Genomic DNA, 26,518 nt, shown 5'->3' with positions numbered 1-26,518 from the left:
ACAGTCCTATACAATTACTTCTCATCCCACTGTATCATGGATCACATCTGCTTATGGCAAGCAACCTGCTTCTGGATCAGGAAAGGTCATGGAAGACCAACTCGATATGGGAGCTGCCTATGTCGGTCTGAGGAACCTGTGTAGTCATCCACCAGGAGGGTTTACATCTTTTTCTCATGAAAGATACAAGCTACAGACAGAGCCACCTGTAGGCAGAGACCTCACAGCTGTGGTGACATTTTTTTCCCGTAACTAACCAGGGACTTCCCAGCAAAAAATACAAGATCTAAACAGATTTCTTTAACACCATTTTGTCTGTACAAGTTGAACTTGAGGAATCCTGGGCATCTCTTTGGATCTGGCAACTCTCCTTGTACAGATCTAACAATAAAAGAACAATTTCTCTGCCTTTCCAAGCCCCACCCCTCCCCAGGAAATCTCCAAGGACGCTGTAGGTTCAAAAGCTATCCCAAGAGCTAGTTTCTTCCATTCTCCCTCTCTAGTTTGGGAAGGAAGAGCTGAAACACTGTCACAACAAAGTCAAGGATGAATACATTGTCACAGGTGCTGGGAAGCAAGCTGTGGTCACCCATTGAATTGATGGCCATTCAAAAGTAAACAGACCCAATAGGGTTGAAGACAAGCTCCCACACAAAAACTCATGCAACAAATGCGCACAGCATCATTGGGCATGGTCCCAAAGTGAAAGCAATTTAAATTGCCACCTACTAGTAAACAGAGAGACAAAATACCACATACATCCTAAGAGTGGGTGCAATTTAATCACAAATAGCACCAAATACTGCTACCAGGAATGACTCGGGTGAACTTCTGCATCATGATGCGGTGTGAAAGAAACCAATTTTAGGAGGCCACACACACTGAATAAAATCACATTTACATGAAATATCCAGAATAGGCAGTCCATACAGACAAAACATAGAGTAGGGATTTCCTTGGGTTGGAGATGTAGAAAGAATATGAAATCTCACTTTGGAAAAACGTTCTAGAATTAAACGAAGAGATAAAGTAGTGGTAAGGTAGCACACACCTTGGTAATGTGCTAAAAACCATTGATCTGCATTCTTTATCAGGGCAAAGAATATCTCAAGATTGTTATAATAGCCTGTACGTAGTACTAGTTGTAAAAGAAATAGTAAAATGAACATATAGCATTTAAAATTGAGGGGTTATATATGGGACACAACAAATCCCACATAAAACACCAGAAATTACTCTGATAAGGCAAGGAGCATCTGGTAACCAGAATGGCTTTTTAAACAGAAGCAATGCTATCACTTAGGAACTAGGGACTCAAACCCACCAATCCCAAGCAGATTTTGCTAAAATGTGATACATTGCATAGCTTCTTTTCCAGCACCTGTATTATACAACCATGAGAACCAAACTGACTTTCTAAGTTTTCACTGTTCACGGAGTCCTTTCATATGGCAGAACAAACTATCCTTTATCTAGACAAGGGAGTCTACAAGTGCAAAACTATTTTCCCAATAATGCTAAAATGTTATCTGCACTAACATGCAACGTGTTCATCATCGCTCTTTTCAAATGAGTCCATAAGTATTTTAAGTGCCTCTGTTTTAAGTTCCAGCATGGTGAATATCAATAGTTTTAACCCACATAAACAAAAGCTCTTTGGGTCATCTCAGTAAGTTTTAAGTGCGTGGAGGGACAGTCACATCTTAAAACATGATGCTGAGTAAGAAGGGAGGCACAGGACACCACCTGTGTGTTGAAGGTGCCTAGACACAGGCGAGGTTTTGTTAGAGCATTAACAAAAGGCACTACTGATTAGCTGCGTAGTGGACAGCCTTCCGTGGTGGGGGGGGGGGGAGGCACAGCACTGAGAAAGCCCAGTAGAGAACAAAGCAAGAGAAAGGCCTCTGAGACCACTCAGACCACTGAGAATGGACGGCTATGAACTGCAGCACCTGCTGAAATCCAGCCCTCTGCCCTAGAGTTCCCATGCCCTCGCCCAAAGGAAAATACTATCATCGACTGATGCTGCCGTGGCTGCAGGTGGCCATGACAACAGTGATGCCAGACTTCTTGCTCCTGGATCTCCAGCATCATCACTTCCTGAAGATGCCCCATCCTGAAGGATTTTCTCCAACAAATGCATCCTTGTTGACCAAGGACACAGAGAAAAATGAGACTTGGCAGAGACACAAAGAATCCAGAGGTGGGGGTCAAAAGTTTACAGGGGGGCTGCTCCCTGAAATGCACAACTAGACAGTGACCATGGCTCAGTGAAGACCATGCTTCTGTGGCAAGCATGAGGACCTGAGTTTGATCCCTAGAACTCACATACAAGAGCCAAGCATAGAGCCAAGCACACTCTTGAAATCCATCTCAGCACCGGGAAGGCAGGGGCGGGTGGGGCTCACTCACCAGCCAGCTTCACCTGAGGGCGGAGGTCTAGGCCGATGAGAAACCCTGTCTCAAAAACAACATCGACGACAAAAAAAAATGATGACAGTTCCTGAGGAATGACATCTGATATTAACCTCTGGCCTTGACTTGTATGTGCAGACAGCCTACTTTAGAGAGACCATCGATGGCTCCATAATGCCACCTGATCATATGGTTTCTGCTTCCCTGGCTGGGGTCACTGACTGAAAACCCACTGCTTGTCCAAGAAACACATCACATCACGCCATCACTCAGAGTGAAGGTGGTCACTGTTTGGAGCATTGCTATACAGGCCATGCCATCATATTCCACCAGGCGAAGGACTGAGGGACCCCGCTATGCAGAACCGCCTCACAGGTAGGCAGATCATCCTAATGGGATTTCTCTTTTCCTGAATTCCATACAAAAATCCCCAGGCTCTCCTCCTGCTCCTCCTGTTTAGAAAGCCTTTGCATCTCCCAGCCCTGCTCCTTCTCCTCCTCCCCCGCCCTTAGGAACTTTCTATGGGCACACCTCCACTCTGACACCAGCACACTTCTCTGACATGGTCCTTCTTCGGAACCATGGGACTTATTTGTAGAGCCCAGGGCTAAAAGCGAACTACTTCAAAAATCATTAAGAACTTCAAGGTGACAAGAACAGAGTGCTAAGCCAAAGCCAAGGCCACATGTGGCCACACCGGCACACAGGCAGTCCCTTCAGGCCATTGGTCTTAAATACAGAGGGAGAAAGAAGCCCTCAACAAGCAGCCCTTCAGGGCAGAGCAGGCCAATGGCGCCTGTGCCAGCAACTTAAGCTAGCAGGGGACACGCTGCCTCCGAGGTCCTTAGGGGAGCACTCACAGCCTCAGCATCTTTCTTGTGTAATTGCTACAGGTGGCCAGAGCACAAGATGCAAACTGACGTTGAAGGGTAAGGAACACAAAGATTTCCCAACACTCATTTTAAAAACCACAGTCAGGTCTCAAAGAATCCTTCCCGAGTACAAACCCAGGCTGTAGATCGTAAAGAGCCACTCGCTCACCCTGTTCCCCGGGGTCGGTGGGTGACTGCAGCTGTGGAGGACCTGGAGGCTTGGGAGCTCAAGACAGGCAACATGGGGGCATGGTGGGTGCCAGGAGGGACTTCCTATTGTTAGAAAAGGCAAGAGGGTGTGAGGTGCTGGGGAATTTCTTTCCAGTGCGACTTCTCTCTCAGCCTCTGGTTTCATGAGTCACCGACATCCCGCTCCTCAGCTGATGGGAGGTTTCATTAAAGGCAGAAGGTGAGACCAGTTCATTGGGAAGGAGCAGAAAAACCACAGGTAGGGGAGGGAGGGGGAGGGAGGGAGGCGAGGAGGGAGGGAGGAAAGAAACTATCTAAAAGATTTGAAACCAAAAGTTCTGGAGCATTAAGCCCTCCCCCCAGGGTGTTCCCGAGCCAGGAGTCATAGGAATGCCTCAACTTCCTGGTGCTGGTTACCGTACATTATATGGCTCCTGCCATCCGAGCCCCATGCAAAACACCCACCCTTAGCATCCACTGCTTCAAGAGTCCGAAAGCTGCTAAATTCCACGGTGACAACCCAGAAACTCCGACAAGCCGGAGCATGGTCCCCAAGACAAAGTATTGCTGGCCATTCCAAAGGGGAAAAAAAGAGGATGCCAAAGTGACATCGGCATCGGAGATCGGCAAGGAATGAACCTGACCCAAAAAGGCCAGCTCCAGCGAGTCACAGCTCTGCCACTCCAACAAAATCAGAAAAAAATGAAAGCCGTCTGAAAAAAGGGGCTGGCTTCCGGTTTTGTTTTGAGTTGAGGGTTGGGGTCATAGGTGAGTCGCCTGGAAGAGCAGGACAAGAGTCCCCCCCCCCCCCCAATTCTCTACACCTCTAGAAAACGAAGGCAAAGTCATGCATAGGCCTCCCTGGGGACTGCTACAGCAAGGCCTGTTGATGGACAGGCGGCCGATCAGGAAGGAGAAGGAGAAGAAGCTGCTTGAGGAGGTGAACACGAACCAACGCCAAATCAAAGACCTGGATAAAAACCTAACGACACAGGCTGCCCAGAAGCCTTCGTCCCAGCCCTGGAGGCTGAACGAGAGGGCTTCCTGTACAGAAAGGGCAATGTGCCAGCCTGAAGCACATTTTCCTATAAACACATGGAAGGACAGAGAGAGGGGGTGGAGAGAGAAGGGAGAGAGGAAGACAGGGAGAGAGAGAGAGAGAGAGAGAGAAAGAGAGAGAGAGAGAGAGAGAGAGAGAGAGAGAGAGAGAGAGAGAGAGAGAGAGAGAGAGCATCCCCTACACCCTCCAATCAGCAGCAATCAGCAGAGATGTCCTGAAGACAGCATCACCACCACAGAGTTATCCTGACCTCCAGAGCAGGGCAGCACCTCACCACAAACAGCAACCAGGCAACCAGCCCTCCTTCAGGGCTTTCTCTTCTGGGAGGAGTCCTATCTCGATCAGAAGCCTCCAACACCACATCCTAAGGTCACCCACCGGAAGCCTCCACTACAGCACACAGCCCCCAATGGGTCCAAGCTGCCCACCCCCAGCAGGTGCAGGAACCCACCTCTTCCGAAAAGTTACATGGCACAAGTAACTGGTGATTTCCGTGATAAGGATGCTCACCCCACCGGGGATGCAGAATTTCTTTTGTCTTTCTCAGCTCCACCCATTGTTCCCCTTAGATCTCCCTGAGAAAATATAACCTACATTTCCCTAAACTAGATCTTCTGTCTGTCCAAAAAGGTGTATAAATGCCATAGTCTGAGGCTTGTGACCAAAAAAAAAAAAAAACAAAAAAAAAAAAACAAAAAAAACTCTTTGACCAGTCTAGAAACATCCTTCAAAAATCTGTTTCTTCCGAGCAACAATGAGTCAAGCTGCTTTGGCCCCATCACCCCACACTGGGAATCTCTGCCCTGCTTGAGAGAGCACTGTCTATACTTTGTCCCCATCTAATGCCTCTCCGGATCTTGGATCTGTGCTTGCCTGAAAGCCTTTCCTTATTCTGGAAAGTGCAAAAGAACCACTGCATAAACGTGTCCAAGAGGAGCACCCCATTCCTGAAATGACAGAAATGATACCAAAACAGGGCTCAGCCTGACCCTGAGCTCCTTCGGGTCCTCAGCATCTGACCCTGACTCTTAGAGCCAGAATCTAGAGCATCCAATGAGTAGGGCCAAGCCTCCAAAGGTCAACCATCAAAAACATCAGAGGCCCTCATCACAGCCAACAGAGCGGGATGTGGGCCTCAGAGCTCTTAGAAAGACTTCCTAAATAACAGAGATTCCAGATGCCTCCACTATGACTCCCATCTAACCCGTCAGAAGAGCATACTGTTTGTTCTGGTGCCTACTTGAGGGAGGAACCAGGCGCTCTCAGGTTTGTAGTCAAACAAAACAACATTCACTGTACGAGAGGATCCAGCTGCTGCTCCCCATACAGCATTCGCTGTTTGATCATGACTCATATGTTACTCAAAAGGGAAGGACCCAAAACAGTTGTGTAGCACTTCATAGCCTTCCAAGCCTTTAGGTTTGAATAACAGGACCTACATACATACAAGAACTGAGCAGCCCCGATCAGGACCCAGTCCTTTGTTCCAAATGGGGCTGGGATTCGGAGAGTCTACAGCCCTTCAACTAGGAAAATACCCTTTCCCAGGACTGAATGGGCGCCTTCAGTCAGTGCACAGACATAGTTTGGAATCAGCAAGATTAAGAAATCTCAACAAACAACAACGCAGCAGCTATAACCAACTACAGAGGTTCACCCCAGAGGGAACGTAGAAATGCGGTGATTCTCCACCAGGGTGACTCTCCTCCCTTCGCAGGGGACATTCAGCAAGGTCTAAAGATGGTTTCCATTGTTAAAACTGGGACAAGATGGATGGAAGGTAATCCGCATCTAACGGGTGGAGGCTGGATGCCGCCAATCATCCTACAATGCACAGGACAGCCTGCCTCCCCACCCCACCCCACCCCACCCCACCCCACACAAAGGATTCAGTTCCAATGCCAACAGTGCTGACACTAAGGAGGTCTGCCCTAAATACAGGCCCTTGAACCCCACCTGAGGCGTCCAGCAGGAGCCGGGACCTCTCTGAACGTCTCAGCTAAGTTGTAGACCCTGTTGCCAGGAGCAAACAGTGTAGACTCTAGAAATGCAGGCACAAGACACCAAGATCCCCAGGGATTTCTGGGAATGGGGCTCATCAGCCCCTCATGTCCCTTCATGAGTCCCTGTAATTATCAAATGCTCAGCTATCAAGGTCAGGTATTTTTTTTCCCCAAGTAGTCCAACTTGGAAAGAACCTCCATAACTAAAAGAAACCTGGTTCAAATGAACCGCTCCTGCTCATGACCTCATTTAAACCTCCCAGGTATCCAGTTGGGACCATTATCACCACATGACGGAAAAGAGGACTAGGGTACAGAGATTTAGACAGTGCTTCCAAGATGGCACAGCTGGTAAGTGGCAAGGCCACAGAAATGTCTCTCCAGGAACGCCGGATTTGAAGCCCACTTGTGGACCCTGCAGCGGGAACCCAGGCACCCTGGCTTCATCCAGCTCTCTAGCTGGCTCACACAGATGAAGTGTGAATGCTGAGCCTAAAGACGTCAATACGGGCACTCTTGTTCAGGTAGACGTGCAGGGATATGCCATGGCAGTGGATTCCAGGCATTAATCTTTGCTGCTCACCTGAGACTCGTCACTGCCCTGATTACCACAGGTCCAGATGTCCACAGGTCCAGCTCTGGCCCCTTCACTGCTCCCAATATGGCGCCTCTGGGACACCATCAGCTCCTGCTCACCTCTACCCTCTCTCACCAGCAGACAAGATCAACAGCATCGGTGGCTGATTTGTGCCATCAGCAAACCAGCTCCAGGATTCATCTGCTATCCCTGACTTGCCTGCTCAGAGGTCACCAGGCCTCATTCTGTGTGTGCTCCCTCGAGGCCAAAAACCTGATATTATCTAGAAATAATGAAAGGAAAGGAGTCGTCAGCCCCAAGGTTTCCTCATTTTGCTTTAGTCAAGCTGCTGCTGGGGTCCCGTGGCCTCTCTCTGCTTTTATTTCATGGCAGGAGGCTCTACTCAATAGACCAGGCAGACTACAGATCATGCAGGAACAAACCTTATCACGTCAGGAATTGGTCCTGAGCTTGAGAGGGCCAACCCAAAGAGCTGTGTGCCTTGTCCTTACATCTTGATGGTCGTTCCTTCAGTCTCATCACTATTGAGATCCACCTGGCACGTCATCTTTTCATCCCCAGGAAGCCTGGGACAATCAAGAAACTGCACTTATCCAAACTGTGTTCAGAAGCACGTTTCTTTGATAGGTTAGTGATATATTCAAATCTAATGTTTGCTGGTTCCAGAAAATAACTGGGCTGGCGAGGTGGCGAGGTGGGTCAAGGTGCATCAAGATGCCTGCTCCCAAGCCTGTTGACATCATTTCCGTTCTGGGATCCTATAGGGTAGAGGAAGATAATCAACTCCTACAATTTGTCCTCTGGCCTCCACATGTACACCATGGCACAAGCATACCCTGTCCCCCCATCACACACACACACACACACACACACACACACACACACACACACGCAATGCAATTTTTTAAAAAAGAAAACAACATCCAATCAGATTCACCAGATGGGACATACTTGTCAGATCCACTTTTTCAAATTTGATTTAGGGGCAGGTAAGATGACTCAACCAATAAAGACACTTGCTGCCAGCCCCGAAGACCTGATTTTAATCCCCAAGACCCACACTGTGGAAAGAAAGACTAACCCTTGATAGGTTGTGCTCTGACCACCACGCCTGTCTTCACATGCATGTGCACATGGCCACACCCATGTACACACAACCAACAATCAATCAGCTGGTAAGTGTACCTTTAAGAAAACGAACAGATAGGTTTTAGATTGGTTTTATATGCGGGTTAGGTGCACCTACATCTATGCACCACATGCGTGCAGTGCCCATAGAGGCCCAAAGAAGATGCCAAACATTCGAACTGGTGCTACAGATGCTTGTGAGCCACCATGTGCGTGCTAGGGATCCAACCTGGGTCCTCTGAAAGGCTGGTAAGTGCTCTTCATCTGTGAGCTGTCTCTCCAGCCTGCAGCCCCGTTTTTAAAATGAGTTCAGTATTGTGAAGCTAAGCTTCCTGCCTCTCGGGGCTTGCAGCACTTTGCCAAGTCCTGCTCCTGTCTGATGTGCGGCCCTTCCCCTTCTCCAGGCATTTCCTACTGCTAGGGGACTGTCGTGTACCCAGAACCAGCATAGCTCGCTGTCTGGTGCATTTTTGATAGTTAACAGGCGCAGCACCCCCTGTCCTTATCTGGGAAAGCAGTGATCTCTCCTGGACTGGCTGCTTCATCCCTGTTGCTGAGCAACAGGGGGCTTCTGGGAAGGGGCTGGGAAACGCCCACTTCAGGGCCTCCGTCTATATCGGGAGGAGGTCGTGTTCCTGTGATCTGATCCCTTAAGGGTGAAGGAAGCTCCCAACACAGTTGTCCAAGGCCCTTGCTAGTCTAAAGAGAAGCAGCTCAGCTTAGGATGGTTTGGGGTCGGTCTGTACCTTACAACAGACTGGAACGAGTGAGCCCTGCCCTATGTCGGTGGGAGAGCAGCCCAGGTGTGAGTGAGTGTGTCAAGACACACAGCCAGTTGGAGGGTGAGGCCACAACTAGACCTGTGTTCTTGACCCAGGCTCTTCTGTTTCTGCAGCCCCTCCTCCTTCCATATCCCACAGACAGCGGGCTGTACAGAGAGATCCCACTGCGCTTTGACCCTGAGAGAGGCCGCCTTAGTGCTGCAGATATCCCCAGAGAGCACGCTGTTCCTGCAGATAGCCCCAGGACTAGCAATTCCTATCAAGAGGAAAAGGACTAGAAACCAGAGAAACTCTAGCTGATACCAGGGTGCTCTCTGCTGGCTAGCAACTGAACAAGTCACATCTTGGATACAAGGCATGTGAGACTTCTCAGAGAGCTGTAGCATGGGTTCCAGGAGTGAGGAGGCATCTGAAGGAGAGTGTCCTTCCACCATAGACCACCTCTTCTGAAGCCCTGGGAGCCCTGGTGGTGGACAAATCATGCCATAGTCCTCTGGTCACATTCCTAAACATATGTGCATCACTGGTGACTTTCTGTATGACAGCCACTAGGGATGGTACTATGGGGACAGGAGTGACTGTGTCTGAAAGCACCATTCAGCCCCCTGTGTAGAATCTGAGGCAGACAACCAAACCAAAACAATAACAGCAAACAGACAAACAACCAGTGACGGAATAGATTTGACAACACAGACCATCAGGGTATGCTGAGCTGGAACAGAAAAACAAGGAAGAGGGTCTGTTTGTGCCTGGGCCCCCAAGGGCCCCCAGCTTTGAAGAGAAGAGGGAGGCGGATGAGAATGGACATGAACATGGCAGTGCACTTCGGGAGGAAGGAGCAGACTCAGCTACCTTATGGGACATTTTCTTTATTTTTTTTATTTTATTTTATTTATTTATTTATTTATTTATTTATTTATTTATTTATTTATTTATTTATTTATTTATTTATTTATTTTTGTTTTTCGAGACAGGGTTTCTCTGCGTAGCTTTGCGCCTTTCCTGGAGCTCACTTGGTAGCCCAGGCTGGCCTCGAACTCACAGAGATCCGCCTGGCTCTGCCTCCCGAGTGCTGGGATTAAAGGCGTGTGCCACCACCGCCCGGCTGGGGCATTTTCTTTATTGATACAGAAGGGTCCAGCCCACGGTGGGTGGGGCCATCCCTGGGCAGGTGGTCCTGGGTTGTATAAGAAAGCAGGCTGAGCACGTCATAAGGATCAAGCCAGTAAGCCGCACTCCTCCATGGCCTCTACTTCAGTTCTCACCAGGAGTTCCTTCTCTGACTTCCCTCAATGATGGATGGTAATTGGAATGTGTAAGCCACGGGAACCCCCTTCTTCCCCAAGTTCATGGTGCTCATCACAGCAACAGAAATCAAACTAAGAGACCTCCTAACTCACCATGTGCCTCTTCACCTCCAGAATTTTCCCATCCCTCCCTGCCACACCACATCTCCCTTTAGGCTAGGTCTGTGTCTGGTGGGATTCCTACAATGTCCCCCAGTACTTGCACCTCAACACCACCAATGATTGGGTCCCTGACTCCCACGTCATCTAGACAGGGGACCTTAACACATGGATGGCATCCCTTTTGTATCTGCTGCGGGAGATTCTGCAAGGCCCAAACTACCCCTTTTAACTCTGATAAGGAAGCCATCCCGGGGAGACTGCAAAGGTGTGGAGGGGATGTGCCTGAAGACGGCTCAGGGGAGGTGGGGAGAAGAGATGTGAGCCCCCTGGGCAATGGCAGCTGTGTCTACGTGGGGTGAGGAAGAGAAGTTAAGAGCAAAGGCTTTCAACAGGAGGCTCTGGAGTGTCCACGGGACAGTGGCAGGTGTGATCAGGCGGGGATGGCTGGGGTGCTCTGACCCCAACCATCAAGTGAGGCAAAGGTTGGGAACAGAACAGGGACATGATTTCTAAAGGGGGAAAGGCAAGAAAATGGCGCGGTGTGCTAAAGCCCTTGCCACCCAAGCTTGGTGACCCGAGTTCAACCCTGGAACCTTCGGTGGAAGAAGAGAACTGACTCCTGCAAACCGTCCCCTGACCGTGCACCTGTGGCCTGCTTCCATCTGTGCACGCGCACGCGCACACACACACACACACACACACACACACACACACACACACACACAAATACAGTGTTTACATCATTGAAGCAGGAAAAGAAGGAAGTGAGTGGGGAAGCCCCCTGCCAGACCATTCTGAGTCTTCAGTAGGGCTGAGAACCCAGAGCTGAACCTCTGTAGCTCCAAGCCCAGATCACGAAAACTGGTTAGAAGTGCAAGCTTTCAGGCTGGGGAGCTAGCTCAGGTGTACAAGCATACGAACCTGTGTTTGGATCCCCAACACATGCAAAGGTCATGGGCATGGTGGTGCAAGCCTGCACCCCCAGAACTGAGGAAGCCCAGTTGGTGAGCTCGAGATTCAGTGAGGGCAGCTGCCTCAGAAGCAAGGTGGAGAGTGACTGAGCAAGATGCCTGACGTGGACCTCTGACCTACACACATATACAACTTGAACTCTCAAGACCCATCCAAAACCTGAGTTAAAAGTCCACATTTTAACAGATTCTCCAGGGGATTCCCGTGCCCATTAAAGTTGGAAGAACCTCTGTTCTTGTTACCAAAAAGGCATTTGGGCATCTGGCTATGCACTTTGCTGACAGTTAACAGATGCAGACATCGAAGCAAAGTGAAAGGAAGGTACGAGCATCATACGAGCGCCCTGGCTTCCCATGCCCATGCTACTTTCCCTCCCTTAGAAGCCTCAGAGCTGGGACCAGGCACAGGATATCATTAAGTGGTGCCAAAAGCGCAATGGAGTCTTGGAAATTCCCTGAGCCATTGTCCTATGCCCCTCGGAAAGTCCAAAGAAGGCTAAGCTACTCTCCTGGCCTGAAGAGCTTGTGTAATCTTATATAACTCAGGCCAGGCACATGTGATTTTGCCTAAGTATAGCCTCTCACCTGGACCCATGCTAGGAAAACACCCTGACAGCTAGGGAAAGAGAGAAAAGAATCCGCATGCTGTGGAACGTGAATGACTGCCCAGCAGGTTGGATTTGTGCGGCTGGGTTAGGTTTCAGTGGCCCGTGAAGGAGACCTAAAGAACAAGATGGCTGGGTGGTATTAAGTACTAAAGGCAGGAAAGGAATCAGTGTGACCAACGTACCAGATTAAGGACCAGGCAGCAGTGAGAGCCGAAGTTTGGGATGGGATGGAGGCTCAGAGCAGACACAGAGAGCCACTCACACCCTGGGCTTCCCAGAGGCCATGGGGAGACCAAGAAAATGTTTAGTTTGGGGACATGGGGAGTCTGGGCCTTTGAACGGCCTTCTGGTGTTGGTTCTGTCCTTGATTGGGTGCTGTGCGGTGGCAGGAGAGGATAGAGGCACCCTCACCCTGGAAGCTCACAGAGGCTGCAGCTCAGAGTCTGTTCATCTCTGTTCAGGCCAGCATCGGCCTCTGAAAAGGGCCCTGCAAATGACTATCTCAGAGGGAAATCAGCCTTTAGGTCAAGGGTCGCCTGTAGCCACACTAGACAATGAAACCAAACCGCCTTCTCCGGTCCACAAGTCTGTGAGATGGTAGAGTGGGGATGGTGACAGAAAATCCCCCTCAAGCTATGGTAAGAACTGTCTGTGACCATGCATGCTACATACCTGGCATTCAGCAGGTGCACAAAGCCACGATGACTCCTCTCTACTCGAACCCTTCCCTTCCCAGACAGGGCTTCAGTGACTCTGCGGCATCGTGGTATTCTCTGCGGCTCCTTGGGGTGCCCCTTCAGCTTCCTCTTGCCCCTTGTTAATGATAACATTGGTTGAGTGCCTTTTCTGTATCACAGCCCCAGACACAGGAACCCATCTCACCCAGCAGTGAGGCTTAGGTGTTAGTGTTTTCCCGCTTCAGAGGTAAGAAACACAAAGCTAACCCTATAGGGTACTAGGGAGGCAGAAGGGAGAGCTGAAAATCAATGTTATTATTGGCCACAGAGAGAGTTAGAGGCTAGCCAGGGCTGTATGAGACTTTGTCTCAAAAGAAAAAGGGAGGAAGGGAGGGAGGAAGGAAGGAAAGAAGAAAGAAAATTAAAAAAGGAAAAAGCTCACAGGCACAGAACTTGTACTTAAGCACAAAGGTAAACCTGAAGTAGATGCCAGCTTAAGCATCTCTCTTCTCCTACAGCCTTCAACCCGAGACTTCCCAGGACTCCGTTACCCTCAGGGTATCTTTTCTCCCTCTGGAACTCATCCTCAGATAGTGGTGGAGCGAATCTTAACTGGCTGAGTCTTCTTTGACCAGCAGGCCCACCTTCCCTAAGGTCAGTGGGCTATAACCACGTGCACATCTATCTCCCCCTGAACCTCAAGCAGCCCCAACTTCCAGCCTCTAACTCTCCTGCGCCCCAGAAAGCTTTTCCTTAGCCCTCCCTTGAGGCATTAAGTTCATGCCATCCAGAAGTTCAAGTGCATCATGGCTGTGCTGCTCTAGTTCCTAAGAGCCTGAAGTGGCCTGCCCTAGATTGTGGTAGGCTCCTGTGCAACTAGAATATTCTCAGTGTCTCTTACCAAGTCTGGCAGATACAGGGCTTTTCTCTTTCCCAAACCAGCATCCTTGACCAACGCCCCTATTCTGTTCATGATCCCAGCGTCTATCCCTTAACCTATCTTCTCTCCAACTGTCTTCATATCAACTGTGACCCTCTCTGCTCATAGCCACCTTCCAACTGCCTTTTAGATTGTTCACTCTTGGAACATTCCAACAAACCAACTGCTCATTCTGCCCTCCAGTAGCTCATGCCAGGTCCCTCTCTATTGGGACATGACCATTCTCTGTCCTTTACTGGAGTTATTTTCCAATGCTTGCCAGTGAACCACAGACTCTTTAGGCACAAGAACTGTCTTAATTTTTTCATTCCCACAACACTGGTCACAATAACTGTGACCCAAAATTACCAAATTTATTCCAAGTATGGTTGGAATGGATATCAATTGATATGAAGAATCAGTTCAATCAAGAGGGTTTTTGATTCATAAGGTCATTTGGGTTTTCAAAGTTAACATGAATGCACTTCTTAAGACAGAATCTTACAAAATTACTCATCCTCTCAGGGTTATCTAGAGGAATAGAACATGTATGGGGATTTATTAGATTGCCTTACATGGCGGTAATAGGTAGTCAACAGTGCTCCACCAAGGAAGCAAAGAACATGATCAGTTCAAGTCCCAGACAGGGTACTAGAATAGCTCAGAACAGTCCTGAAGAGTTGCTGGTATATTGAGTCCATGCTGAAAGACCCAAGAAGTCAGCAATGGATAGAATACATTCAGAAGGAAGGGTGCTTCAGTCTGGCAGTGGTGGTGCAGGCCTTTAACCCCAGCACTTAGGAGGCAGAGGCAGGTGGATCTCTGTTCAAAGCCAGCCTAGTCTACATAGGGAATTCCAGAACAGCGTAGGGCTACATAGAGAGATCCTGTCTCAAAAACCAGAAACAAAAATAAAAAAGGGAGGCAGGCAGGAAGGGAGGGAGGGAGGAAAGAAGGAAGAAAGGAAGGAGGGAGGGAGAGAGGAAGGAAGGAAGGAAGGAAGGAAGGAAGGAAGGAAGGAAGGAAGGAAGGAAGGAAGGAAGGAGGCCAGAAGGGAGGGAAGAAAGGAAGGAAGGGAGGGAGGGAGGGAGGGAGGGAAGCCTCAGACATGCACCCACCATGCATTTCCTAGGGACTTCTTTTGTAACTGGGTTACCTGTTGCCTGGTGGGAGCAATTCCTTCCCATCTTACCCCAGCCACTGTCCCAAATGTAAATCCTCTCAAGATGTGCCCCCAGACACACCGGTGCATTTCATTCATCTGATTAGTTCTTAATGTAGTCAGGATGACCACCAAGACTGAATCCTGGCAGCTTCTAGGGAGGCTGTAAAGGACCATCATCCTGAGTTGGCAAGATTTACTTAGCCAGAATCTCTAGGGTAAGGCCTAAGGGAATCTACCCTTTGGTTTTAACTTTTTCTTTTAATGTTCAGACTCACAAAACAGTGATGAAGGTAATAAAGGTTCCACACACTCTTCACCCAACTTCCCCTTAACCCCAAACCACAACACAGAGACCCAAATCCAACAGTTCACGTTATACCACTCTACAGACCACCCAGGTCCACCCCTCTGCTCATCGTCATAGTCTGCTTTCTGTCGCTGTGATAAGACACTGACCAAAACCAACTTGGAGAGTAAAGGGTTTATTTTTAGCTTACAGATTACAGTTCATAACCAAAAGAAGCCAAGGCAAGAACTCAAGGGCAGGAACTGAAGCAGAGAACACGGAGGAATACTGCTCACTGGCTTGCCTTCCATGGCTTCCTCAACTTGCCTTCCCAAACAGCCCGGGATCACCCGCCCAAGGGTTGCAGCCCTCACAATAGGCTGAGCCCTTCCACATCAATCATTAAACAAGAAAATGTCCTACAGGCTTGCCGACTCTTCAACTGAAGCTCCCTCTCCCCAGGGGAACCTAGTTCATATCAAGTTGGCAAAAACTAACAGTCTATCAATGTCTTTCCATGTTCCAGAGGTCACCTGGACTTTAGTTCTCCTTAATGTGTGGCAGGGTCAATGCCCCTTTATGTCTTGGTTCTCCCCTGACTGTTTCAACACATTAATTTTCCATAGCATTTTAGCAACTCCATGGAACAAAGCTTGTTGGAGTTTTCAGAGTGCATTAAACTTATGCATTTACTTGGCGAGAATTAGCATCTTCGTGATATTGACCTGAGAGATCCAGATACAAGGGTGATCTCACTCAGCCTGCTCCTGTCGCCCAAAAGCACTGTAAATTTTTTCCATCTTAGATTTTTTTCTTTTCTATATGGGGAATTAAACTCAGAGCCTTGCATATCCTTGGCAGTGTACCCCACCTCTGAGACTCACACTCAATCTTTTTTATTGTTATTTGGAGAGAGGTTCTAGCAATTTGTTCGGGCTGGTCTTGAATTCAGTCCATGTTTCAAACAGGCCTTGAATTTTCAGTGCTCCTGACTCAGCCTCCTGAGTAGCTGAAATTGCAGGTCCAGTGATTTTTCTCTTTCCTAATTGGTTAACCTTCTCTGTGGCTCTTCTACCAAGGCTTCCTCTATGTCTTTTTAAACTACACGTTATTTGTACTTAAAAAGAATATGAGAGAGAGAGAGAGAGAGAGAGAGAGAGAGAGAGAGAGAGAGAGAGAGAGAGATTGAGATTCTACTTTGGCAGTACTTTTGAATATCAAGATTCCTAGGGATACCACCACATCATCTGCTAATGGGAAGAATTCATAACTATTCCTAGGACTCTGACTTTTCTAGTCTTATTACATTGGCTGACAATGACACTATTAGCAGGTATTTGAATGAGAAATGTCCCCCCGAAGGCTCATGTCTTTGAACACTTGGTCCCTGGTTGGTAGCACTTGGGGCCAGTTACAGAACCTTAGGAGGTGCAGCCTTGCTGGAAGTTCATCACTGGGGGGAACTGTGAGAGTTCATAGCCTCCTCCCGCTTCAGGTTTGCCCTCTCTACTTTGTTTACAGTTGAAGATGTGTTCTCTCAGCTTCCTGCTCTGGCTGCCAGCTGCCATGTTTCTCCGACATTGCAGACTCTCCCTTCTCTCTTCTGTAAGCCATTTCTGGTCACAGTGTTTTATCACAGCAATGAAAAATAGCTAATACAGCATACTAATATGTTCCTGATATTATAAGTATCTTATGATTATAATGTTTCCCTTACTAAAATAATAACCTTAAGACTAGATAGATAGATTATATCATATATATTCATTAGGAAGGTGTTAATCAATTCTTACATTCTTTAATGTTTTAAAGTCATGAACAGGAGCCTAATTTCAGTAGAAACAATCTATTAATATGGACTTTCTTAGCAGTTTCTTATTATTGATCCAACATCACCTCCTAAAATATTCCACTTAGCCATAATATCTTACTGTTTTTATGCAGGATTAGAGTTCATTTACTATTACATATTCTATCTACATGATGCTAATGTTTTATCAATGTTTTGCATTGACATTTATAAGTAATGGTTTTTTTTTATATTCTCTCATCATAACACAGACTGCTTAAGTGTCCATGTTTTGCTTGAAAGGGAATTGCATGTGTGAGTGTGTGTGTGTGTGTCCATGTGTGTCTATGTAAACAGGCAAATCAATAGAAACAGGAAGCTGGGCCTGGGTGGATGAAGTAGGTAGCCAGGGGAGGGGAGGGGTAGGGGGGTAGCCTGGAAGGGTCCATCTTGTTCCCACCCCTCACACACTGTTTCTGGATTTCACTGCCGGACACTGTGAGGTGAACAGTTCTGCTCCTTTACAGCCTCCCCACATGATGCTCTGCCCCATTTTCATGCCCAAAGCAGTGGAGCCAGCTGAGTACAAACTGAAACTGGGACCCCAAACAAACTGCTACAAGGCATAACAACGGTTTTGGTGAGGATGTGTGTAGATGTAACCAATCATCTTATTAAAATAAGAAACACAGAGCCAATGTTAAAGAGAAAGCCAAGAGGTCAGAGCTCAGAGCTAAAATCTTACCTCCTGCAGTGCTCCTAGCTTCTCCAAGAGAGAGCTTCTTCCTGTTTGTCTGTCTTTAAATAGTCTTTCTGTTCTACCTTCTCATTGGTTGTAAACCACATGACTGCCTCGTCACTGCCTGTAAGTACCACCCTCCAGGTCTTAAATGCGTATATCTCCAATACTGGCTGTATCCCTGAACAGACAGAAATCTACCTAGCTCTTCTAACCACCATGCTCTTGCTATGACTCTAATAGCTCTGACCCCAGGGCAACTTTATTTATTAACATAAAATTAAAATCACATTTCAGTACAAATAAAGTATCACCATACTTCCCCTTTTCTATTTTAATAAAAAGAAAAAAGGCAAAAGATTATAACTAATAAAAGAAAAACTATACACAAAAGTACAATAACTATATACAATATATACAAGTAACAAATACCTAAACGATGTCTAGTCCATTTGTATTTGACAAATCAGAGAAAATAATTCCCTTATCTATCCTATTTTAGTAAGTCCAAAATGTATCTAATTCACTTTCTATCCTAATTAATCTTCAACTATAACTAACTAATCTTCAACTCCCTCAGAGACCCAAGAAGGAAATAATATTAGCTAACAAAAATAAAAACAGGAAGTGCATGCAAGCAACTTCCAAAAATTTTGTGAGTTGACAGAAACAGCCAGCTGCCTGGACAGTCACCTGAGGTTTCTCCACAGTGTTGGGGCATCATCTTCAGCCTATAGGCTTAGCGTATCTGACAGACTCATTTGTGAAGTAGGTTGTACACAAGGTCAACAGTTCAACCTCACATTGGGTGAGAGCAGTCCATGTACCAGAAACACCTGAATTATACTAGTGTCATGTCATGATTCAGGATTTTAAATTCTGGAAATTGTTGATGGTTTTTGAATTTAGCTGTCCATTCTTCTTGGCTGTGTATATATGGCTTCATCTCAGCTTCCCCTTCTTCTCCACATCCCTCTATTAAATGCCAGTCTACTCTTGAGAGGCGTGAGCTTTCAGTTGCTGTTCCATTGCACAACAGAAGCCATCGGCCCACTGCCTGTTCAGCTGCCTTCAAAGAAAAGGGCACTGTACCTTTTCCGGATTGTGAAGGCCACTTCAGGGATGGTGCCATATTGACCTGGCCTCAGAAGATGCCTTTTGATAAAGCCATAACCACACTTGTCTTGGCAGGAATCGGTAGTCCTTTGTTTCGTGTTCTGTCTGTCCATTTTTTCCTGTTGATTCGAGGATACTTTGTTGTCCAGTGGCTTAACTTTTGCCACAATGAAAATTAACTCCATATGCAGTTTCTTCAATGCCCATATTTTCTCTGAAGTAGATTGGTACTGCCAGGAGCCGACATGTCTCAAAAAGGAAAAATTTCTAAGTTATTAAAACATTTTAAATGCCATATTCGGTAGATCTCTGAAGGATTTGAAGATGACCTGTCTACAATATACATGCTCAATTTTTAAAACATATCTAATATGACTATAATTTCTATTGTAATGTCTAACTACTAACTTTCATTTCTTTATATCCTAATAGTTGGTAATAATGTAAAGTATTTAAAACTAGTAACTGTCTTTTTCTTTTCTTTTCTTTCTTTTTTTTTAAACAAGAACCTTAAATCTAATCTCCTTTGCTTAGCCTTTTTCCTAACCCTTGACAACAACTTGTAACCAACCCCCCTAAATAATGAAAATTATCCCAGACCCAAAACCCATTAAAAAGACCAAAAAAACCACCCGCCCCACACCACCTCTTTGGGAATGTGGGCGTCATATTCTTAAAATTGCTTCCTGCTGGGTATGGGTGAAGTTATCTTTATCCTGAAAGAAAAATTTAGATTAATTGTCAAATTCTAGGAAAGGTAACTATATCCTTCATTATTATCCAGTCTGTGTATAATGCCAAAGTTCAGGGTTTATCTCAAGTCCTTATTCAAGTAGTCTTTGAGACTGGATCATCTCAGCTAGTCATCTCAAAATTGCTCTGAGCACCTTGTAGTTCAAAAGCTGATCTGTAGATGATGTTTGTCAGCTTAGTGATATTATTATTGTCCACGTGGAATTGTTGTTGTTGTGGGGCCCCATCTTCTTCCTGGAGACTTCAATTGATGCTAGGCCTGGCCATGATTTCCTGCAGAAAACTGATAAGAGACTAGAACACAAAGACATATATATGCAGCTAATTGAAGCCTTTTTTTCTAGAATTAGTTAGTACTCTATATGACCATTCATATCTTAACAAAGTTTAAAATGTATATATATCTTGTAAATTTTGATATAAAATTTATACTTTAAGAAAAGTTTAAAGAATCAGAATAGAATCAAAGAGTTGAGATTAGTAATAGAATAGTCCCTTAATTAATTTGGCTTTTGTCCTGTCCCATAGCAGAAAATGGCTCTTTTATTCTGGCATGATACAGGGAGTTTGTATTTTCCTTTTAACAACATGCTTGATTTTAAAGAAGGAGAGAGCCATTCTCCAACTCCAAAGTCAGCTTTAAATTTTAATTGAACTGGGACTATTATAAGACCAATAGTGTTAAATCTTTAGAGAAAAGCAGAAACAAACATTTAAGAGACATAAAATTTTTTTAGATTATATATACCCATACACCGTTTCATTCTGTTTCCTGGGATAGATGATTTGTCCCTTTTCTTCAGTTGTCTCATTTGTCTTGTGTTTTTCAGATTCCTTAACCTTCATTCTCCTAAAAGACAAAAACAAAAACCTTTCCCCAAGACTAATTTTGGGGATGTTCCTTTTTGGCAAGTTATTATCTGATTAAATGAAAAGGCATGTGTTACTGGTACAAGTTAGTTTAAATTGGATGTTCATGCTGGTTGATGAACTATCACCTCCTCTAATTAAGAGGTTTCTCTTGTTCAAATCGAAACTTTATCAATTTTGATGGTACCCACAGCTTATCTTCTCCTGTAGAAACAAATGCAAAACCTTGTCCCCAACGTAATACATACCCTGGTTTCCATTCTGAGGTCAGCACATCCTTAAAGTATATAGGCTGATTTAATTCTATAGTTTTTTCTATTACCCAATGTCTCTCTGCAGCTGTTGTTCCTTTCTCATAGGCATTCAGAAAATTCAAAGCTAATAGAGCATTATGCAGTCTATTTCTGGGGGTTTTTGTTACTCCTTTCTGTTTATTTAGCATATCCTTTAGAGTTCTGTTTGATCTTTCTATAACTGCTTGACCTGTAGGATTATGTGGTATACCTGTAATATGCTTTATTTTGTAATAAGCAAAAAACTGTTTCATTTTAACAGAGACATATGATGGAGCATTGTCAGTTTTGATTTGTGCAGGTATACCCATGATGGCCATAACTTCTAGCAAATGAGTGATTACAGAATCAGCTTTTTCATAACTCAGAGCAGTTGCCCATTGAAATCCTGAATAAGTATCGATGGTGTGATGTACATATTTCAATTTTCCAAATTCTGCAAAGTGAAACACATCCATCTGCCAGATTTCATTCCTCTGAGTACCCTTTGGGTTACATCCTGCTGGTAATGGCGTTTAATTATAGAAGGAACAAGTAGGACATTTCTTTACTATTTCTTTGGCTTGTTTCCAGGTTATGGAAAAATCCTTTTTTAAACTTTTACTATTGACATGATGTTTTTTATGAAATTCTGAGGCCTCCAGCACATTTCCTATCAATAATTTATCAATCTCATCATTGCCTTGTGCTAAAGGGCCTGGCAGACCAGTATGAGATCAAATGTGAGTTATATATAAAGGATGACTCCTTTTCCTGATTGTATCTTGTAATTGAATAAATAGTGAAGTTAATTCTGAAGCATCAGGGATAAATTCTGCAGTCTCAATAAGTAATACCACTCTTTCAGCATACTGAGAGTCAGTTACTATGTTGAGAGGTTCTGAAAAATCCATTAATACCAAAAGAATAGCATACAATTCTGATTTTTGCACTGAATTATAAGGACTTTGAACCACTTTACTTAAATTTTCTGATTTGTAACCTGCCTTTCCTTGTTTGTTGGCATCTGTATAAAATGTACGAACTCCAGATATGGGTTTTTGCTGTACAATTCAAGGCAAGATCCAATCAGTTCTCTTTATAAAATCAATTCTGTTGCTTTTGGGATATTTGTTGTTAATTTCTCCCAAAAAATTACTGCAAGCTCTTTGCCAATGTTCACTTTCTGTACATAATTTTTCAATGTCCTCCTTAGTTAAAGGTACAACAATTTCTGCTGGGTCTATTCCTGCTAATTGACGAAGTCTCAATTTTCCTTTCCAAATCAAGTCAGAGATTTTTTTCCCCATAAGTTTTTAATTTTTTATTCAGTTTATTTGGTAAAAATATCCATTCCAATATAATATCTTCCCTCTGCATTAATATTCCAGTAGGAGAATGCCTAGAAGGTAAAATAACCAAAATGCAATCCAGCTTTGGATCAATACGATCCACGTGCCCTTCATGTACTTTCTTTTCTACCAAGGCCAATTCTTTCTCAGCTTCAGGTGATATTCTCTTGGAGTATTTAAGTCCTTGTCACCTTCTAAGGTTTTGAACAAATTAGTCAGTTCATCATTCTTTACCCCAACAATAGTTCGTAGATGAGAAATATCTCCAAATAATCTTTGAAAGTCATTAAGAGTCTGTAGTCTATCTCTCCTAATTTGCACCTTTTGGGGTCTAATTTTTTGTAGCTCTATTTTATATCCTAAATAATTAATAGACTCTCCTCTTTGTATCTTTTCAGGAGCAATTTATAATCCCCAGCAAGGCAAAATTTTCTTTACTTCTTCAAACATTCTTTCTAAAGTATCTGCATTTGAGTCAGCTAGTAAAATATCATCCATATAATGATAAATTATAGATTTAGGAAATTTTTACGTATCACTTCCAATGGCTATTGTACAAAATATTGGCACAGAGTTGGGCTATTTAACATTCCCTGTGGGAGGACCCTCCATTGAAATCTTTTAACCAGTTGAGAATTATTGTAAGTAGGCACTGTGAAAGCAAATCTTTCTTTGTCTTTTTCTTGTAAGGGTATTGAAAAGAAACAGTCTTTTAAATCAATAACTATGAGAGGCCATCCTTTTGGTAACAGAGTAGGCAAAGGAATTCCAGATTGTAGAGAGCCCATTGGCTGAATTACTTTGTTAATTGCTCTAAGGTCTGTAACCATTCTCCATTTACCAGATTTCTTTTTAATAACAAATACAGGAGAATTCCAAGGGCTGGTTGACTGTTCAATATGCTGAACAGTTAACTGTTCTTCTACCAGCTCTTCTAAAGCCTGGGGTTTCTCTGTTGTTAAAGGCCATTGCTGAACCCACACAGGCTTGTCTGTTAACCATTTTAAAGGTAGAGCTGTTGGTATCTTTGGAAGATTATCAGTTGTTGTGCCCTGTTCTTGTATAATATGGATGGCTGGTGACCACTCAAAATAATGCCTTCTAATATTTCTCTCAGAAACATGTGCTAGTTTATGATTTGTTTCTGAGATTGGAGGGATGTTAATCTGAGTATTCCATTGTTGCAACAAGTCTCGACCCCACAGGTTCATAGCTATGTTAGCCACATATGGTTTTAATTTTCCTCTCTGTCCTTCTAGACCTATACATTCCAGCCATCTTGTACTCTGTTTCACCTGAGATAATGTCCCAATTCCTAACAGTTGAACGTTTACCTCCTGAAGAGGCCAAGCTGGATGCCAAAATTCTGGTGCAATTATGGTAACATTCGCACCTGTGTCTACCAGACCAGACAACAAAACACCATTTATTTTTATCGTTAATTTTGGTCTCTGTTCATTAATAGAAGTTTGCCAAAACATTTTCTTTATGTTTTCTCCTGAATTTTCTATTCTCTCTGTTTCATCATCCTGACCAGCATGATTTATTCCAATAGGCATTTGGTTATTTAATCGCTCTGAGCAGGGATTTCCTCTACAGCTGCAGGAAAGGTTTGAACTGGTTTTGCTATGGGGGCCTGCATGAGGCCCCTCTGGGAGTTTCCCGAAAACTAAGGCAAAGGATTACCCTGTCTGTCCTTTGTTGATCTACATTCGTTGGTCCAGTGTTTTCCCTTACCACACCTTCTGCATACTCCAGAAGGAAGGGGCATTCTGTTGCCATTGTTCCTTGAAGAAACATTGCTTCTAGGAATGACCTGTTTACAGTCCCTTTTAAAATGTCCTTGCTTTCCACATCCAAAACATCTAACACTCCTCAAACCTTTTGAAATTACTTCTCCTACCCATGTATCATCATGCTCATCAGCCTCAACATTGTTTCTCTAATCCAATCTTCCAAAGGTGCAGATCTTGCCTTTAACAGCCTGATTATTCTTTTGCATGCTGCATTCGAATTCTCAAATGCCAAAGCTTCAATTATTGCCTTACTAGCTTCTGATTCTGAGACCATTCTCTTTACTGCTGAAGCCAGTCTTTGTAAAAAAATCTGTGAAAGATTCTTTTGGGCCTTGCGTAACCTTTGTAAATGACTCAGGTTTTTTTCCTGGTTCCTCAACTCTGTCCCATGCATTCAAGGCTGCCATTTGACATAAAATTAGGGTTTGGACATCATATAAACATTGTGTTTGTACCGAAGCATATTGGCCTTCTCCAATAAGCTGATCCTGACAAACTTGTATTCCTTTATCCCTCCATTGTTTTTCTATGTTTTTAGCTTCCTCCTTAAACCACATTAGAATTTGAAGTCTCTGGCTGGGATCCAGAACAGCTTGTGCCAGCTCCCGCCAGTCCTGTGGTACAATCCTATTATATGTTGACCAAGAGTTTAACATTTGCTTTACATATGGGGAATGCATGCCATAAGATACTATTGCCTCCTTAAACCTTTTAAAATCCAACAGTTCAATTGGAGCCCAAATATTTTGTGTAATCATTTGATCAGGCAACTGCTATACGGTTACAGGATAAATTAAGGGTGACTGTGTGAAAACAGGCTTTCTTTCTGTAACCTTATGATCCAAACTTGAACCAACTTCACTGTTAATTTCTTCTGTCTGAATTTTTACAGGTTTAACAAGTTTTTCTAAAGCTGTCATCCTGGCACTTAAATCAACTATCTTTTTAAATAGTAAAATGAGGATAAGCATAGTGATAAACTGCATAATTCCAATAATACTAATCTTCTCATATAGTTGTTCCATTGTCAGACTGCCTAAAATTTCAAACAAAACCCAATTTTCTTCCAATGTACACAGGAAACCCATTTTTTTTAAATGTGGAAAAAATTTGTCTTTTAAATAGTTTCCTTTATGACTTGCCAAATCTGTGTAGAACAGCAGAAATCCGAGCGAATTTCAAAACAGCCACCTAGTGTCCTAGGTGTGAATCCAGAGGGGGAGTGGGAGGGGGAGGGGGAGGGGAGAGGAGGGAGAGGGGAGAGGAGGGAGAGGGGAGAGGGGAGAGGGGAGAGGGGAGAGGGGAGAGGAGGGAGAGGGGAGAGGGGAGAGGGGAGAGGAGGGAGAGGGGAGAGGGGAGAGGAGGGAGAGGGGGGAGGGGGGAGAGGGGAGGGGGGAGGGGGAGGGGGGAGGGGGAGGGGGGAGGGGGAGGGGGAGGGGAGGGGAGGGGAGGGGAGGGGAGGGGAGGGGAGGGGGAGGGGGAAGGGGAGGGAGAGGGAGATGGGGAGGGAGAGGGAGAGCGAGAGCGAGAGCGAGAGCGAGAGGGAGAAAGCGAAAGCATAGCCGGCTAAAGCTTAAATCCAGCCACTTGTTCCCTCTTGAGCCGAGTCAAGGCTTGGCTTTACAGGCAGGGGCCCTGTTTGGCAGGGCAGGCCTGAGTTGTTTGTAGCACTGGCTTTAAGCAAGCAGCTCACAGTTAGTCCAGCCAGAGGCCAAGCAGATCTGGGCAGGGGCTAGGGAGCCGGCTGCTCGGACTAGGGAGCCGGCCCCAAGCAGTTTTTAATGGATTCTTGTCACGTTGGGCGCCAGATGTAGATGTAACCAACAGTCTTATTAAAATAAGAAACACAGAGCCAATGTAAAAGAGAAAGCCAAGAGGTCAGACAGAGCTCAGAGCTAAAATCTTACCTCCTGCAGTGCTCCTAGCTTCCCTGAGAGAGAGCTTCTTCCTGTTTGTCTGTGTTTAAATAGTCTTTCTGTTCTACCTTCTCATTGGTTGTAAACCCAACCACATGACTGCCTCGTCACTGCCTGTAAGTACTGCCCTCCAGGTCTTAAAGGCGTATATCTCCAATACTGGCTGTATTCCTGAACACACAGAAATCTACCTAGCTCTTCTAACCACCATGCTCTTGCTATGGCTCTAATAGCTCTGACCCCAGGGCAACTTTATTTATTAACATAAAATTAAAATCACATTTCAGTACAAATAAAATATCACCATAGATCTGGGGAAAACGGGATCTGCATTCACTGCTGGTGGGACTGTAAGATGGTGTGGCCAATCTGAAATACAGTTTAACCATTTTCAAAATGTTAGTCACTGTCTTGGTGAGTTCAAGGCTAGCCTGGGCTACATAAGACCCTGACTCAAAACAAACAAAGCCCCCAAGCATCTGTATTCATTAAACAGCAGCCCTCTTACATCCCTCCCAAGGCCCAGGTGATGGCCGTTCTAGTTCCTGTCTCTATGACTTAACCGAGCACCTCAGAAGGAGACTGTGCAGAACTTACCTGTTTGCAGCTGTCTTGAAATTAATCCTGACTGTGGCATGTGTCAGAATTCTCTTACATTTTAATGCTGAATAGTGTGTTCCTGTGTGATTATGCCACACTTGGCTTCTTCATTCATCTTTGATGGACAAATAAATTTTAAAGCCTATGTGACCCTATAGCTCCACTGAATAGCTTCACTAGGTAACCTTTACTTTTTCTTTCTTTCTTTCTTCCTTCCTTCTTTCCTCCCTCCC

At 45.0% G+C, this 26,518-nt stretch overlaps 1 long non-coding RNA gene across 2 annotated transcripts; it reads right to left on the bottom strand.

Moving 5' to 3' along the window:
• Window positions 1-6,417: 6,417 nt before the first annotated feature.
• Window positions 6,418-13,786, bottom strand: LOC102907605 (uncharacterized). 2 transcript variants are annotated; one of them, XR_006072223.2, is made up of 4 exons: window positions 13,614-13,786; window positions 12,708-12,848; window positions 7,560-7,895; window positions 6,418-7,399 (listed from the first exon to the last, which is right to left on the bottom strand). It is a non-coding gene; the product is annotated as an uncharacterized LOC102907605 (long non-coding RNA). The 2 variants fall into 2 exon arrangements; XR_442683.4 differs by lacking the exon at window positions 6,418-7,399 and having other exon boundaries at window positions 7,439-7,895; window positions 13,614-13,780.
• Window positions 13,787-26,518: the final 12,732 nt, after the last annotated feature.

The sequence above is a fragment of the Peromyscus maniculatus genome, chromosome 5 (assembly GCF_049852395.1).
Source record: "Peromyscus maniculatus bairdii isolate BWxNUB_F1_BW_parent chromosome 5, HU_Pman_BW_mat_3.1, whole genome shotgun sequence".
Taxonomy (NCBI): Eukaryota; Metazoa; Chordata; class Mammalia; order Rodentia; family Cricetidae; genus Peromyscus; species Peromyscus maniculatus.
The sequence above is the reverse complement of the archived record's forward strand: the minus strand, read 5'-3'. Positions and strand labels throughout refer to the sequence as shown.